We start from the raw sequence: 13978 nt of genomic DNA, 5'->3' as shown, positions 1-13978 counted from the left end.
AGAGAGAGAGTGAAAAAAAAGATTTTTCAAAGAAATATATTCAAATATTTTGCGCAAATTTATTATACATATTTATAATAATAATAATAAATTACCTCCTTCTCCTTGCTCTAAATGGATTAAAAATCTGATTTTTACGAGCAACCTTGAAAATAAGAAGAGAAAAAAAAATCTTTTGTCTAGTCACATCTCGTATAACGACCCGGAATTCATTAGCAACTGAGATCTCATTGTTAGTAAAAAAAAATAAAGAAAAAAAATGCATAGCGGAAGTATTTTAATATCAACAAGTTTTGCGAAAGGATAAAAAAATTTGTTTTTAAATTTATTTCAACTTACAATTCAACGGTGTAATTTTCTTTTGCGGTCATGAGGAAGAATATCATATGAATTTCCTAGAACGTCATTTTAATGCAGTGAGAGGAGTTTCCATATTTAAAATATACAAAAACAAGAGATTAGATCAATGTTTAAACTTTTTATAAATTTTTTTTATCTCCCCAAAAAATTGGAGCAAAGATTTTTCCAAAATTCTTCTTTTTATTTTACTAATTAAGGGGATTCATTTTTCCCTTTGAAATAAATTTATGTGACGAAATAATTACAATTGTATGATAATTACAATTACTACAATTAATATTAATTATAATATTAATTACTCTCTCAATAAACATTTTTTGCATTTTTTTAATTATAAAAAAAGTTTTTGAGTGATAAAATGGTGTAATTTAATTTCTCCACTTGAGAACGCCAAGGTCGCCACTAGGTGGCAGAAATTCCAAGAAAAAACTAAAGTGACATCTAGCGGTGACCTTGGCGTTCGCAGGTGGAAAGTATCGTCTCCATATTGAATCTCAAGATAATCGTAATTCTCTGATTATACATTATAATAATCGTAAGTTTCCTCTCCGTTAGCAAATTATCTGCATTCATTTGTTTGTTTTGAAAATTAAATTTTGTGGGTTAAGTATTGGCATTTTTTATATATTTTTTAATGTCAAACTTTTTAATGAGGAAAATACTTTACTTATTTAATATTCTCGACTCTTTGGTAAAAAATCTAAAATTATCAAAAATTCGAAAAAATTCAAAAATCCAATTTTCTTAAAATTCAACATTTTTTCTTCTTTTTTATGGGATTAAGCTTCATTATTTTTGTGCTTTTAGAAAATACTTTACTTATTTAATTGTCTCGACTCTTTGGTGAAAAAACTAAAATTATCAAAAATTCGAAAAAATTCAAAAATCCGATTTTCTTAAAATTCAACATTTTTTCTTCTCTTTTATGGGATTAAGCTTCATTATTTTTGTGCTTTTGGAAAATACTTTTCTTATTCAATACTCTCGACTCTTTGGTAAAAAATCTAAAATTATCAAAAATTCGAAAAAATTCAAAAATCCGATTTTCTTAAAATTCAACATTTTTTCCTCTCTTTTATGGGATTTAGCTTTATTATTTTTGTGCTTTTGGAAAATACTTTAATTATTTAATACTCTCGACTCTTTGGTAAAAAATCTAAAATTATCAAAAATTTGAAAAAATTCAAAAATCCGATTTTCTTAAAATTCAAGATTTTTTCTTCTCTTTTATGGGATTAAGCTTCATTATTTTTGTGCTTTTGGAAAATACTTTACTTATTTAATACTCTCGACTCTTTGGTAAAAAATCTAAAATTATCAAAAATTCGAAAAAATTCAAAAATACGATTTTCTTAAAATTCAACATTTTTTCCTCTCTTTTATGGGATTTAGCTTAATAATTTTTGTGGTTTTGGAAAATACTTTACTTATTTAATACTCTCGACTCTTTGGTAAAAAATCTAAAATTATCAAAAATTCGAAAAAATTCAAAAATCCGATTTTCTTAAAATTCAACATTTTTTCTTCTCTTTTATGGGATTAAGCTTCATTATTTTTGTGCTTTTGGAAAATACGTTACTTCTTTAATACTCTCGACTTTTTAATAAAAAATCTAAAATCATCAAAAATTATCAAAAATTCAAAAAACCGAATTTCTTAAAATTCAACATTTTTTCATCTCTTTTATGGGATTTAGCTTTATTATTTTTGGGCTTTTGGAAAATACTTTACTTATTCAATACTCTCGAATCTTTGGTAAAAAATCTAAAATTATCAAAAATTCGAAAAAACTCAAAAATCCGATTTTCTTAAAATTCAACATTTTTTCTTCTCTTTTATGGGATTAAGCTTCATTATTTTTGTGCTTTTGGAAAATACTTTACTTATTTAATACTCTCGACTCTTTAATAAAAAATCTAAAATAATCAAAAATTATCAAAAATTCAAAAAAACCGAATTTCTTAAAATTCAACATTTTTTCTTCTCTTTTATGGGACTCAGCTTAATTATTTTTGTGCTTTTGGAAAATACTTTACTTATTTAATACTCTCGACTCTTTAATAAAAAATCTAAAATCATCAAAAATTATCAAAAATTCAAAAAACCGAATTTCTTAAAATTCAAAATTTTTTCATCTCTTTTATGGGATTTAGCTTTATTATTTTTGTGCTTTTGGAAAATACTTTTCTTATTCAATACTCTCGAATCTTTGGTAAAAAATCTAAAATTATCAAAAATTCGAAAAAATTCAAAAATCCGATTTTCTTAAAATTCAACATTTTTTCTTCTCTTTTATGGGATTAAGCTTCATTATTTTTGTGCTTTTGGAAAATACTTTACTTATTTAATACTCTCGACTCTTTAATAAAAAATCTAAAATAATCAAAAATTATCAAAAATTCAAAAAACCGAATTTCTTAAAATTCAACATTTTTTCTTCTCTTTTATGGGACTCAGCTTAATTATTTTTGTGCTTTTGGAAAATACTTTACTTATTTAATACTCTCGACTCTTTGGTAAAAAATCTAAAATTATCAAAAATTCGAAAAAATTCAAAAATACGATTTTCTTAAAATTCAACATTTTTTCCTCTCTTTTATGGGATTTAGCTTAATAATTTTTGTGGTTTTGGAAAATACTTTACTTATTTAATACTCTCGACTCTTTGGTAAAAAATCTAAAATTATCAAAAATTCGAAAAAATTCAAAAATCCGATTTTCTTAAAATTCAACATTTTTTCTTCTCTTTTATGGGATTAAGCTTCATTATTTTTGTGCTTTTGGAAAATACGTAACTTCTTTAATACTCTCGACTCTTTAATAAAAAATCTAAAATCATCAAAAATTATCAAAAATTCAAAAAACCGAATTTCTTAAAATTCAACATTTTTTCATCTCTTTTATGGGATTTAGCTTTATTATTTTTGGGCTTTTGGAAAATACTTTACTTATTCAATACTCTCGAATCTTTGGTAAAAAATCTAAAATTATCAAAAATTCGAAAAAACTCAAAAATCCGATTTTCTTAAAATTCAACATTTTTTCTTCTCTTTTATGGGATTAAGCTTCATTATTTTTGTGCTTTTGGAAAATACTTTACTTATTTAATACTCTCGACTCTTTAATAAAAAATCTAAAATAATCAAAAATTATCAAAAATTCAAAAAACCGAATTTCTTAAAATTCAACATTTTTTCTTCTCTTTTATGGAACTCAGCTTAATTATTTTTGTGCTTTTGGAAAATACTTTACTTATTTAATACTCTCGACTCTTTAATAAAAAATCTAAAATCATCAAAAATTATCAAAAATTCAAAAAACCGAATTTCTTAAAATTCAAAATTTTTTCATCTCTTTTATGGGATTTAGCTTTATTATTTTTGTGCTTTTGGAAAATACTTTTCTTATTCAATACTCTCGAATCTTTGGTAAAAAATCTAAAATTATCAAAAATTCAAAAAAATACAAAAATCCGATTTTCTTAAAATTCAACACTTTTTCCTCTCTTTTATGGGACTCAGCTTAATTATTTTTGTGCTTTTGGAAAATACTTTACTTATTTAATACTCTCGACTCTTTAATAAAAAATCTAAAATCATCAAAAATTATCAAAAATTCAAAAAACCGAATTTCTTAAAATTCAAAATTTTTTCATCTCTTTTATGGGATTTAGCTTTATTATTTTTGTGCTTTTGGAAAATACTTTTCTTATTCAATACTCTCGAATCTTTGGTAAAAAATCTAAAATTATCAAAAATTCGAAAAAATTCAAAAATCCGATTTTCTTAAAATTCAACATTTTTTCTTCTCTTTTATGGGATTAAGCTTCATTATTTTTGTGCTTTTGGAAAATACTTTACTTATTTAATACTCTCGACTCTTTAATAAAAAATCTAAAATAATCAAAAATTATCAAAAATTCAAAAAACCGAATTTCTTAAAATTCAACATTTTTTCTTCTCTTTTATGGGACTCAGCTTAATTATTTTTGTGCTTTTGGAAAATACTTTACTTATTTAATACTCTCGACTCTTTAATAAAAAATCTAAAATCATCAAAAATTATCAAAAATTCAAAAAAACCGAATTTCTTAAAATTCAAAATTTTTTCATCTCTTTTATGGGATTTAGCTTTATTATTTTTGTGCTTTTGGAAAATACTTTTCTTATTCAATACTCTCGAATCTTTGGTAAAAAATCTAAAATTATCAAAAATTCGAAAAAATTCAAAAATCCGATTTTCTTAAAATTCAACATTTTTTCTTCTCTTTTATGGGATTAAGCTTCATTATTTTTGTGCTTTTGGAAAATACTTTACTTATTTAATACTCTCGACTCTTTAATAAAAAATCTAAAATAATCAAAAATTATCAAAAATTCAAAAAACCGAATTTCTTAAAATTCAACATTTTTTCTTCTCTTTTATGGGACTCAGCTTAATTATTTTTGTGCTTTTGGAAAATACTTTACTTATTTAATACTCTCGACTCTTTGGTAAAAAATCTAAAATTATCAAAAATTCGAAAAAATTCAAAAATACGATTTTCTTAAAATTCAACATTTTTTCCTCTCTTTTATGGGATTTAGCTTAATAATTTTTGTGGTTTTGGAAAATACTTTACTTATTTAATACTCTCGACTCTTTGGTAAAAAATCTAAAATTATCAAAAATTCGAAAAAATTCAAAAATCCGATTTTCTTAAAATTCAACATTTTTTCTTCTCTTTTATGGGATTAAGCTTCATTATTTTTGTGCTTTTGGAAAATACGTAACTTCTTTAATACTCTCGACTCTTTAATAAAAAATCTAAAATCATCAAAAATTATCAAAAATTCAAAAAACCGAATTTCTTAAAATTCAACATTTTTTCATCTCTTTTATGGGATTTAGCTTTATTATTTTTGGGCTTTTGGAAAATACTTTACTTATTCAATACTCTCGAATCTTTGGTAAAAAATCTAAAATTATCAAAAATTCGAAAAAACTCAAAAATCCGATTTTCTTAAAATTCAACATTTTTTCTTCTCTTTTATGGGATTAAGCTTCATTATTTTTGTGCTTTTGGAAAATACTTTACTTATTTAATACTCTCGACTCTTTAATAAAAAATCTAAAATAATCAAAAATTATCAAAAATTCAAAAAACCGAATTTCTTAAAATTCAACATTTTTTCTTCTCTTTTATGGGACTCAGCTTAATTATTTTTGTGCTTTTGGAAAATACTTTACTTATTTAATACTCTCGACTCTTTAATAAAAAATCTAAAATCATCAAAAATTATCAAAAATTCAAAAAACCGAATTTCTTAAAATTCAAAATTTTTTCATCTCTTTTATGGGATTTAGCTTTATTATTTTTGTGCTTTTGGAAAATACTTTTCTTATTCAATACTCTCGAATCTTTGGTAAAAAATCTAAAATTATCAAAAATTCAAAAAAATACAAAAATCCGATTTTCTTAAAATTCAACACTTTTTCCTCTCTTTTATGGGATTAAGCTTCATTATTTTTGTGGTTTTGGAAAATACTTTACTTATTCAATACTCTCGACTCTTTGGTAAAAAATCTAAAATTATCAAAAATTCGAAAAAATTCAAAAATACGATTTTCTTAAAATTCAACATTTTTTCCTCTCTTTTATGGGATTTAGCTTAATAATTTTTGTGGTTTTGGAAAATACTTTACTTATTTAATACTCTCGACTCTTTGGTAAAAAATCTAAAATTATCAAAAATTCGAAAAAATTCAAAAATCCGATTTTCTTAAAATTCAACATTTTTTCTTCTCTTTTATGGGATTAAGCTTCATTATTTTTGTGCTTTTGGAAAATACGTAACTTCTTTAATACTCTCGACTCTTTAATAAAAAATCTAAAATCATCAAAAATTATCAGAAATTCAAAAAACCGAATTTCTTAAAATTCAACATTTTTTCATCTCTTTTATGGGATTTAGCTTTATTATTTTTGGGCTTTTGGAAAATACTTTACTTATTCAATACTCTCGAATCTTTGGTAAAAAATCTAAAATTATCAAAAATTCGAAAAAACTCAAAAATCCGATTTTCTTAAAATTCAACATTTTTTCTTCTCTTTTATGGGATTAAGCTTCATTATTTTTGTGCTTTTGGAAAATACTTTACTTATTTAATACTCTCGACTCTTTAATAAAAAATCTAAAATAATCAAAAATTATCAAAAATTCAAAAAACCGAATTTCTTAAAATTCAACATTTTTTCTTCTCTTTTATGGGACTCAGCTTAATTATTTTTGTGCTTTTGGAAAATACTTTACTTATTTAATACTCTCGACTCTTTAATAAAAAATCTAAAATCATCAAAAATTATCAAAAATTCAAAAAACCGAATTTCTTAAAATTCAAAATTTTTTCATCTCTTTTATGGGATTTAGCTTTATTATTTTTGTGCTTTTGGAAAATACTTTTCTTATTCAATACTCTCGAATCTTTGGTAAAAAATCTAAAATTATCAAAAATTCGAAAAAATTCAAAAATCCGATTTTCTTAAAATTCAACATTTTTTCTTCTCTTTTATGGGATTAAGCTTCATTATTTTTGTGCTTTTGGAAAATACTTTACTTATTTAATACTCTCGACTCTTTAATAAAAAATCTAAAATAATCAAAAATTATCAAAAATTCAAAAAACCGAATTTCTTAAAATTTAACATTTTTTCTTCTCTTTTATGGGACTCAGCTTAATTATTTTTGTGCTTTTGGAAAATACTTTACTTATTTAATACTCTCGACTCTTTAATAAAAAATCTAAAATCATCAAAAATTATCAAAAATTCAAAAAACCGAATTTCTTAAAATTCAACATTTTTTCATCTCTTTTATGGGATTTAGCTTTATTATTTTTGTGCTTTTGGAAAATACTTTACTTATTCAATACTCTCGAATCTTTGGTAAAAAATCTAAAATTATCAAAAATTCGAAAAAATTCAAAAATCCGATTTTCTTAAAATTCAACATTTTTTCTTCTCTTTTATGGGATTAAGCTTCATTATTTTTGTGCTTTTGGAAAATACTTTACTTATTTAATACTCTCGACTCTTTGGTAAAAAATGTAAAATTATCAAAAATTCGAAAAAATTCAAAAATCCAATTTTCTTAAAATTTAACATTTTTTCTTCTTTTTTATGGGATTATGCTTCATTATTTTTGTGCTTTTGGAAAATACTTTACTTATTAAATTGTCTCGAATCTTTGGTAAAAAATCTAAAATTATCAAAAATTCGAAAAAATTCAAAAAACCGAATTTCTTAAAATTCAACATTTTTTCTTCTCTTTTATGACATTTAGCTTTATTATTATTTAAATTTTTATTCAAGAGAAAAAATGGAAAACTAAAAAAATTTAGAAACTTTTAAAAATTCCAGGCCTTTCCTATGATTTTTCTGATTTCCAGAAGCCTTTTAAAAATTCCATACCATTTCTACGATTTCCATGATTTCCAGATTCTGTAGGAACCCTGCTTTTGTCTGACTTTCTTCTAAATTATCGAATTCAGTGATTTCTGTGGTGAATTTGGTTAAGTTGTAAAATGATTAATTTCTATTTGAATTTGTTTTTTTTTAATGTAGAAAATCTGATGTTAATTTAATTCTTTTTTCGTTATGCACGGCAAAAAATATTTAGCTGGATGAACTACAGATTTCACTTTAGTAGCGAAATTTTTCAGTGCTTCAATTAATACTTTCGTTATTCTAGAGAAACTTATCGCTAATTCAAGTAAAACTTTTTTCAGTGTGTAATAATTATTATTTCTTTAAAAAGTATTTAATTTAAAATGGCTTTATAAAATAAGCAATGCAAAAGATGACCCAGATACTAATTGTAATTGTTCTAGCCATAGTTTAAGTCTAGTAATGTAAATTATATTTAAATTGAGACCGTTGAGTGAAATTATTTGAATTTTAGTTAGTTAAATCTCTTTGTTAGGTTATAATAATTATTTCTTTAAAATTTTTTAAATTGTTTAAAATAAGCAGCCGCATACAACATTCCCGCGCGCTTGCGCGCGGATAGTTTGGCTAGTAAATATATTAAATAAATAATTACGTTCATATAAAATAACAATTAATTGTTGAAAATTTCGACGCACCTTTAAGCAAATAATTCTCTAAATAAATAAATAAATTAAGAGAGCCACTCCTGCTGATTTCGATAATTGAACACGAAATGTGACGATTGCAACAAAAAAAAAGAAAAACAGAAAAAAATGTTGCAAACTGACGATTAGTTTTGAATAAGCGTAGGACATTAGGGGCAATGTAACAATCATTACTGTCATTTGAAGGTATGCAATGACTTTTTATTTGCAAAGCGAACTAAGTGGATCGGATTTGTGATTCACTGTGTCTGCAATGAGCGAACCGTGGAATGCCAGATAAATGTTCCCGATTGAATGCAAATTAGAGCAATAAAGTTTCCTTTATAGCCAAATTAAGATTCACGAAACATTTCCCTTTCATTTCATTCAATTTATTTATTTTTCTCTTTCAATTTTCAATTTACTATTAATTTATACCGAAATTTAATTATTACGTAAAATAAATGTGAATAAAAAAATTTTCTCAGGATCAAAAAATATGGAATTAAATAATAAATAAATAAGTACCTAATTAAAATCACCGTTTTACTAAATAATAATTTTACTAAATGTTGCAGAAATTATTAAAAATAATTAAAAATTTATTGTAAACAAATATTTTTTAAATTAATTAAATAAAAATGCCATTTAAGTAAATAAACATTAATTATTGAATAAATTATTGTAATTAAATGAAAAACCTACTTAGTAGGTAAAAATATATAAATAACATTGTAAAAAATTATTTGAATAAATAAATGAATGAAATAAAAATGCCATTTTAATAAATAAATATTAATTGCATAAGTTATTTTAAACAAATGAAAAGCTTATTTATTTATTGTTAGTGAATATTAATTTTAATAAATAAAAAATAAAATTATAAACAAACATATTTTATTAATAAATAAACTTAAAAATTATTAAATTCCTATTTTATTAAATCCTAACTTTATTGAAATTTTACTCCAGTTTTACTAATAACCATAGAAAAAAATTCTCTCAACATAAAAAGAATATTTTAACATAAAAATTATTTATAGTCTTTTCTTAAAAATATATAATAAAAATATTCCAACAATTGTTTTTATTTTAATCATCGCGAGAAAAATATTTTTTAGAAAAATTATAATTTTATTTATATTTATAGTATGCGTAAAGTAAAAGAATGCGGTTTCCTTATTTGTCCGTTAATTACTGTAGAGGACAAATTACAAAATAAGAGCAAATAATTATTTATGTAAAAATATTCTCTCCATATAGTTAAAAATAAATTCTCACTTCGTTCACAATATAATGCATAATGACATATGTAAACACAATAGAACCCTTTATGAATTTTTTCACCATCTTTCCAAAACTTTTTCTCTCTTCACTTATTACGAAAATTTCGACTGTGTGTTTTGAAAGAAAGAAAAATAACTTCATATAAGTAAAGAATAAAAATTTTGTAATATTCATTCATTCATTCATTGAAAACTCATCAACGAAATTTCTACGAGAAAGAAAAAAATATTTTAAATACAAAAAGTTAGCAATATAATATAATAATAATTATTAAAATATTAATTAAAAATTAAATTTATTTTTGTTTAAATTTATTATTTATTATAAGACTATATAATTTATTTACTTAATAAAGACGGGCAGAATAAATGTTGTCACATTATAAATATTATAATATTTATAATATATTTACAGTGAACAAAAAAAAGATAAAATATTTGAAAATAAAAAAATTAATTAGAAAAAAATATAATTATTTATTATTATGTTACAAATTAAATAACATTCTCCTAACACTAACTGACGATAAATTATTTCTGACATTATCCAACAAAATATTTAATGACTAAAATGATTAAAATCTTATGCGCTACATAATATCGATACATTCATAAATCATGAATGTTGCTTACACATGTCAATAGTTATTGCATTCCAAACCCTTTTTCTATTTAAAATTTTTTAACACTGCATCCACTCGTGATAAGACTGATTTTCGATTCTATTAAAATCACTCAAACTTTCGTTTATTAAATTAAGATTTTGCAGTTGGACCGTATAATTGAATTATTCTCAAAGCATTATGTCAAGGAAATTAATAATAAATAATAAAAGGTTCGAAAGTCATTTTCTTATTAGTTTTTTAATAACTAATTCATAAATTAAATTTTTAAATTAATTTTTTAACTTTTTTAGTTGATAATATTATTAAGTCAATAAATACAAAATAACAATTTTATTATTATTTTAATTTAAATTGAATTAAAATAATAATTTTCTAATTATTTATTTTAAATACACGAATATTAATTAAAGAAATTACTACTTTGATTTTTCTCTTTTCCCTTTTTACTGCTTTACTTTAATTACTAATTAATTTAATAAACTACTCAAACCAAAAAAAAAATTAATTAATTTATAACGTAATAATGAGCAATTTAATAATAACAAAACAATTTACAATGAATTAATTAACAAATAAATTAGTACTTTTAATGCTTCTATAATTGAAAATCCCTAATTATTTGTAATTAATATTTCTTACTATTGACATTTAATTTCCTAACTTTTTGTTGTCATTAATAAATATTAATATTATATTAATTTTATTTTAATAATTAAAAAATTATTTTTTAGTTAGGTATTATATTTAATTATTTAGTCATTAATATTAATAATAATAAATAAATATTAACAAAACGAGACAAATAAAAAAATTTTATATTATTTTACTATTATTTATACTATTTTATTACCTAATATTATAATTTTCAATTATAACCATTAACTTTATTATTAAGAAAATAATTCCCGTAGTGTAACCTTCTTCTTCACTTCTTTTTTATTCCAACTTCCGGAATAACAGAATTCAACATTAAAATATGAAACAATTGAGATTTCTAAATGAAATAAATAATTGTAATGAATTTCATTATTTCCGCGATCTTGCGCAAAAAAAAAACTTGTACGTATATATATATATATATATATATATATATATATATATATATATATATATATATATATATATAAAATAAATCCTCTCGTTAGGTTGATTGTTAATGACAATTATTCCCATTGAAAGAATCATGTGCATTGTCAATGCACAAAGTCGAACAAGGATGCAGATTTCCTTTATCACGGACTTTATGCACAGTAAGAAAATATTTTATGTCTCGCTAAGTGAAATAATTAGTATAATAAAACCAAACTCAAATTTACTAATTAAGTAGTAATATAAGAATTAAGTTTCAAGTTTTATTTTTCAACTGTATTGTTTAGAAAAAGAATTTTTTTTCCAATTATGCATCATTATATCTGATACAGGGTCGTCTCGCTGAATCTGAGTTAATCGTCAAAATTATCATTTTTATTGTTTGTACAATACAAAAGTTTGTAAATAAAATTAGTAAATAAATTATTTATTATTAAAATATGATAAAATATTAATATCGATATAAATATTTATATCATTTAACAACAAAACCAAATAAAATATATTCGAACTAAATAAAATTTATTTGAAACAAACAAAATTTATTGCAACTAATTAAAATTTATTTGAACCAAAGAAAATTTACTTGTAATAAATAAACTTCTATTTGAATCAATAAAAATATATTGAAACCAAATAAAAAATTTTTTATCAGAAAAATGTTTTATTTGAATGAGAAAAAATTTATTCCTAAAAAAATTCATTCCTAACAAACTAAACTTTACACGAAATAATAAAAATTGGTTTGAACCAAATAAAATACATTCGAACTAAATAAAGTTTATTTGAAATAAACAAAATTTATTCCAACTAAGTTAAAATTTGTTTGAACTAAAGAAAATTTATTTGTAATAAATATAAACTTCTATTTGACTGTGAGACAAATATTAATGTGCACAAATAACTAATTAATGCAATTAATTTTAACATTAATTAATAATTAATATTAATATTAATAATTTGATCAAATAAATTTTTTTTTCAGTGTATTATCATTAATACTTATTAATAATATATTATTATTAATACTTATGAATATATTATTATTAATAATTACTCGAATAATTATAATGAATAATATTATATTATTAGTAATAATAAACGAAAAATGTTGAAATGAAAAAAATGCGAAAATTCTCAACGATAAAACTTGTAAAAAAACATCAGTGAAAACGAAGTTTTTCCCATTTTTTTTATCTTTCCTTTTTTTGCAGATATAAATTCAACTTTTATGTTTCAAGAAAGATTTTTATCGTCAAAAGAAACGGAACAGTTATTGTTAAGAATTATATATTATCTATTCTGAGTACATCTCACGTTTTTTTCTCTGAATTCTAATAAAGTCAGATTTACCTCTAGGTCGAACGAAAGTTTCACCCTTGATTATTCATTAATTGCTTAATTAATTAATTTTGAAAAAAGAATTTTTATTTATTGTTCCTAAAAGTCCTTCGTTGTATTCTCAAATTATTTTGTATTTTATTTCATTCATTTTTCAATCATTATTATTTATTTTATTTTTATTTTCTCTCTAAATTTGAATTAGTAAAAATGTTGACTAATTTGACTTAGTGATTGTCTTCTTGCTTTTGAATTAGTAAATTTTACTAATCAATTACTAAAATGACTATTTATTAGAACATTTATTTATTAGAATTAGTAAATTTTACTTAATAAATTAGTAGAAATTACTATTTATTAGTAAATTTATTCATTAGAATTAGTAAATTTTAGTAAAACGTAAAAAGTCAGTCACAAATTCAAATTTAGAGAGTTATTTTTTTAAATTTTATTTGTTATATTAACTTTTATTTATATTCAGGCTTAGTACTCGACAATTAATTTTTTAAAAAAACTTTTGAAATTTAATTACTTCTAAAAATTAACTCTATAACGCTTCTAATATTCAATTATTATCTAAAATTGTAACTGAAATTCAATTTTAAATCAATTCTTATTAGAAAGTTCTACGATAATTTAATTATTTTAATAAAAAATAAATAATTTTTTGAATAATCGAATATTTTTTTAAAAATTGAATTCTTGTAAAGAACTGTATCAAACTTTTTTAAAATAATTGAATTCTTTAGAAGAATTTTCATAAAATTTTTAAGAATAATTGCACTTTTCGAAGAATTATGTCTCTTATGAAAATAATTGAATTCTTGAGACGAATTTTATTAAATTTTTTTTAAATAATATTGAATTCTTTTGGAAAATTTTATTGAAATAGAAAAATATTGAAAATAATTGAAATTCGACAAATTTTTGAAATCAAGTAAATTTCTATGAAGAATTTCATTTAAATAATTTGAAAGGAATTAAATTGTTTGTTATATACGCGAAAACAAACTTTATCTGAAACAGCGAAAATTTTCTCCAGAATAGCGAAAGTATTAATTGATTAATTAAAAAAATATTGAAAATAATTATTAAATTCTAATAAACAAATTATTTCAAATTTTTTTTAAATAATTGAATTTTTTTTTGAAGAATTTTAATACA

The sequence above is a fragment of the Leptopilina heterotoma genome, unplaced genomic scaffold (assembly GCF_015476425.1).
Source record: "Leptopilina heterotoma isolate Lh14 unplaced genomic scaffold, ASM1547642v1 Lhet_192, whole genome shotgun sequence".
In the NCBI taxonomy this organism is placed as follows: Eukaryota; Metazoa; Arthropoda; class Insecta; order Hymenoptera; family Figitidae; genus Leptopilina; species Leptopilina heterotoma.
This window is presented reverse-complemented; position numbering follows the sequence as displayed.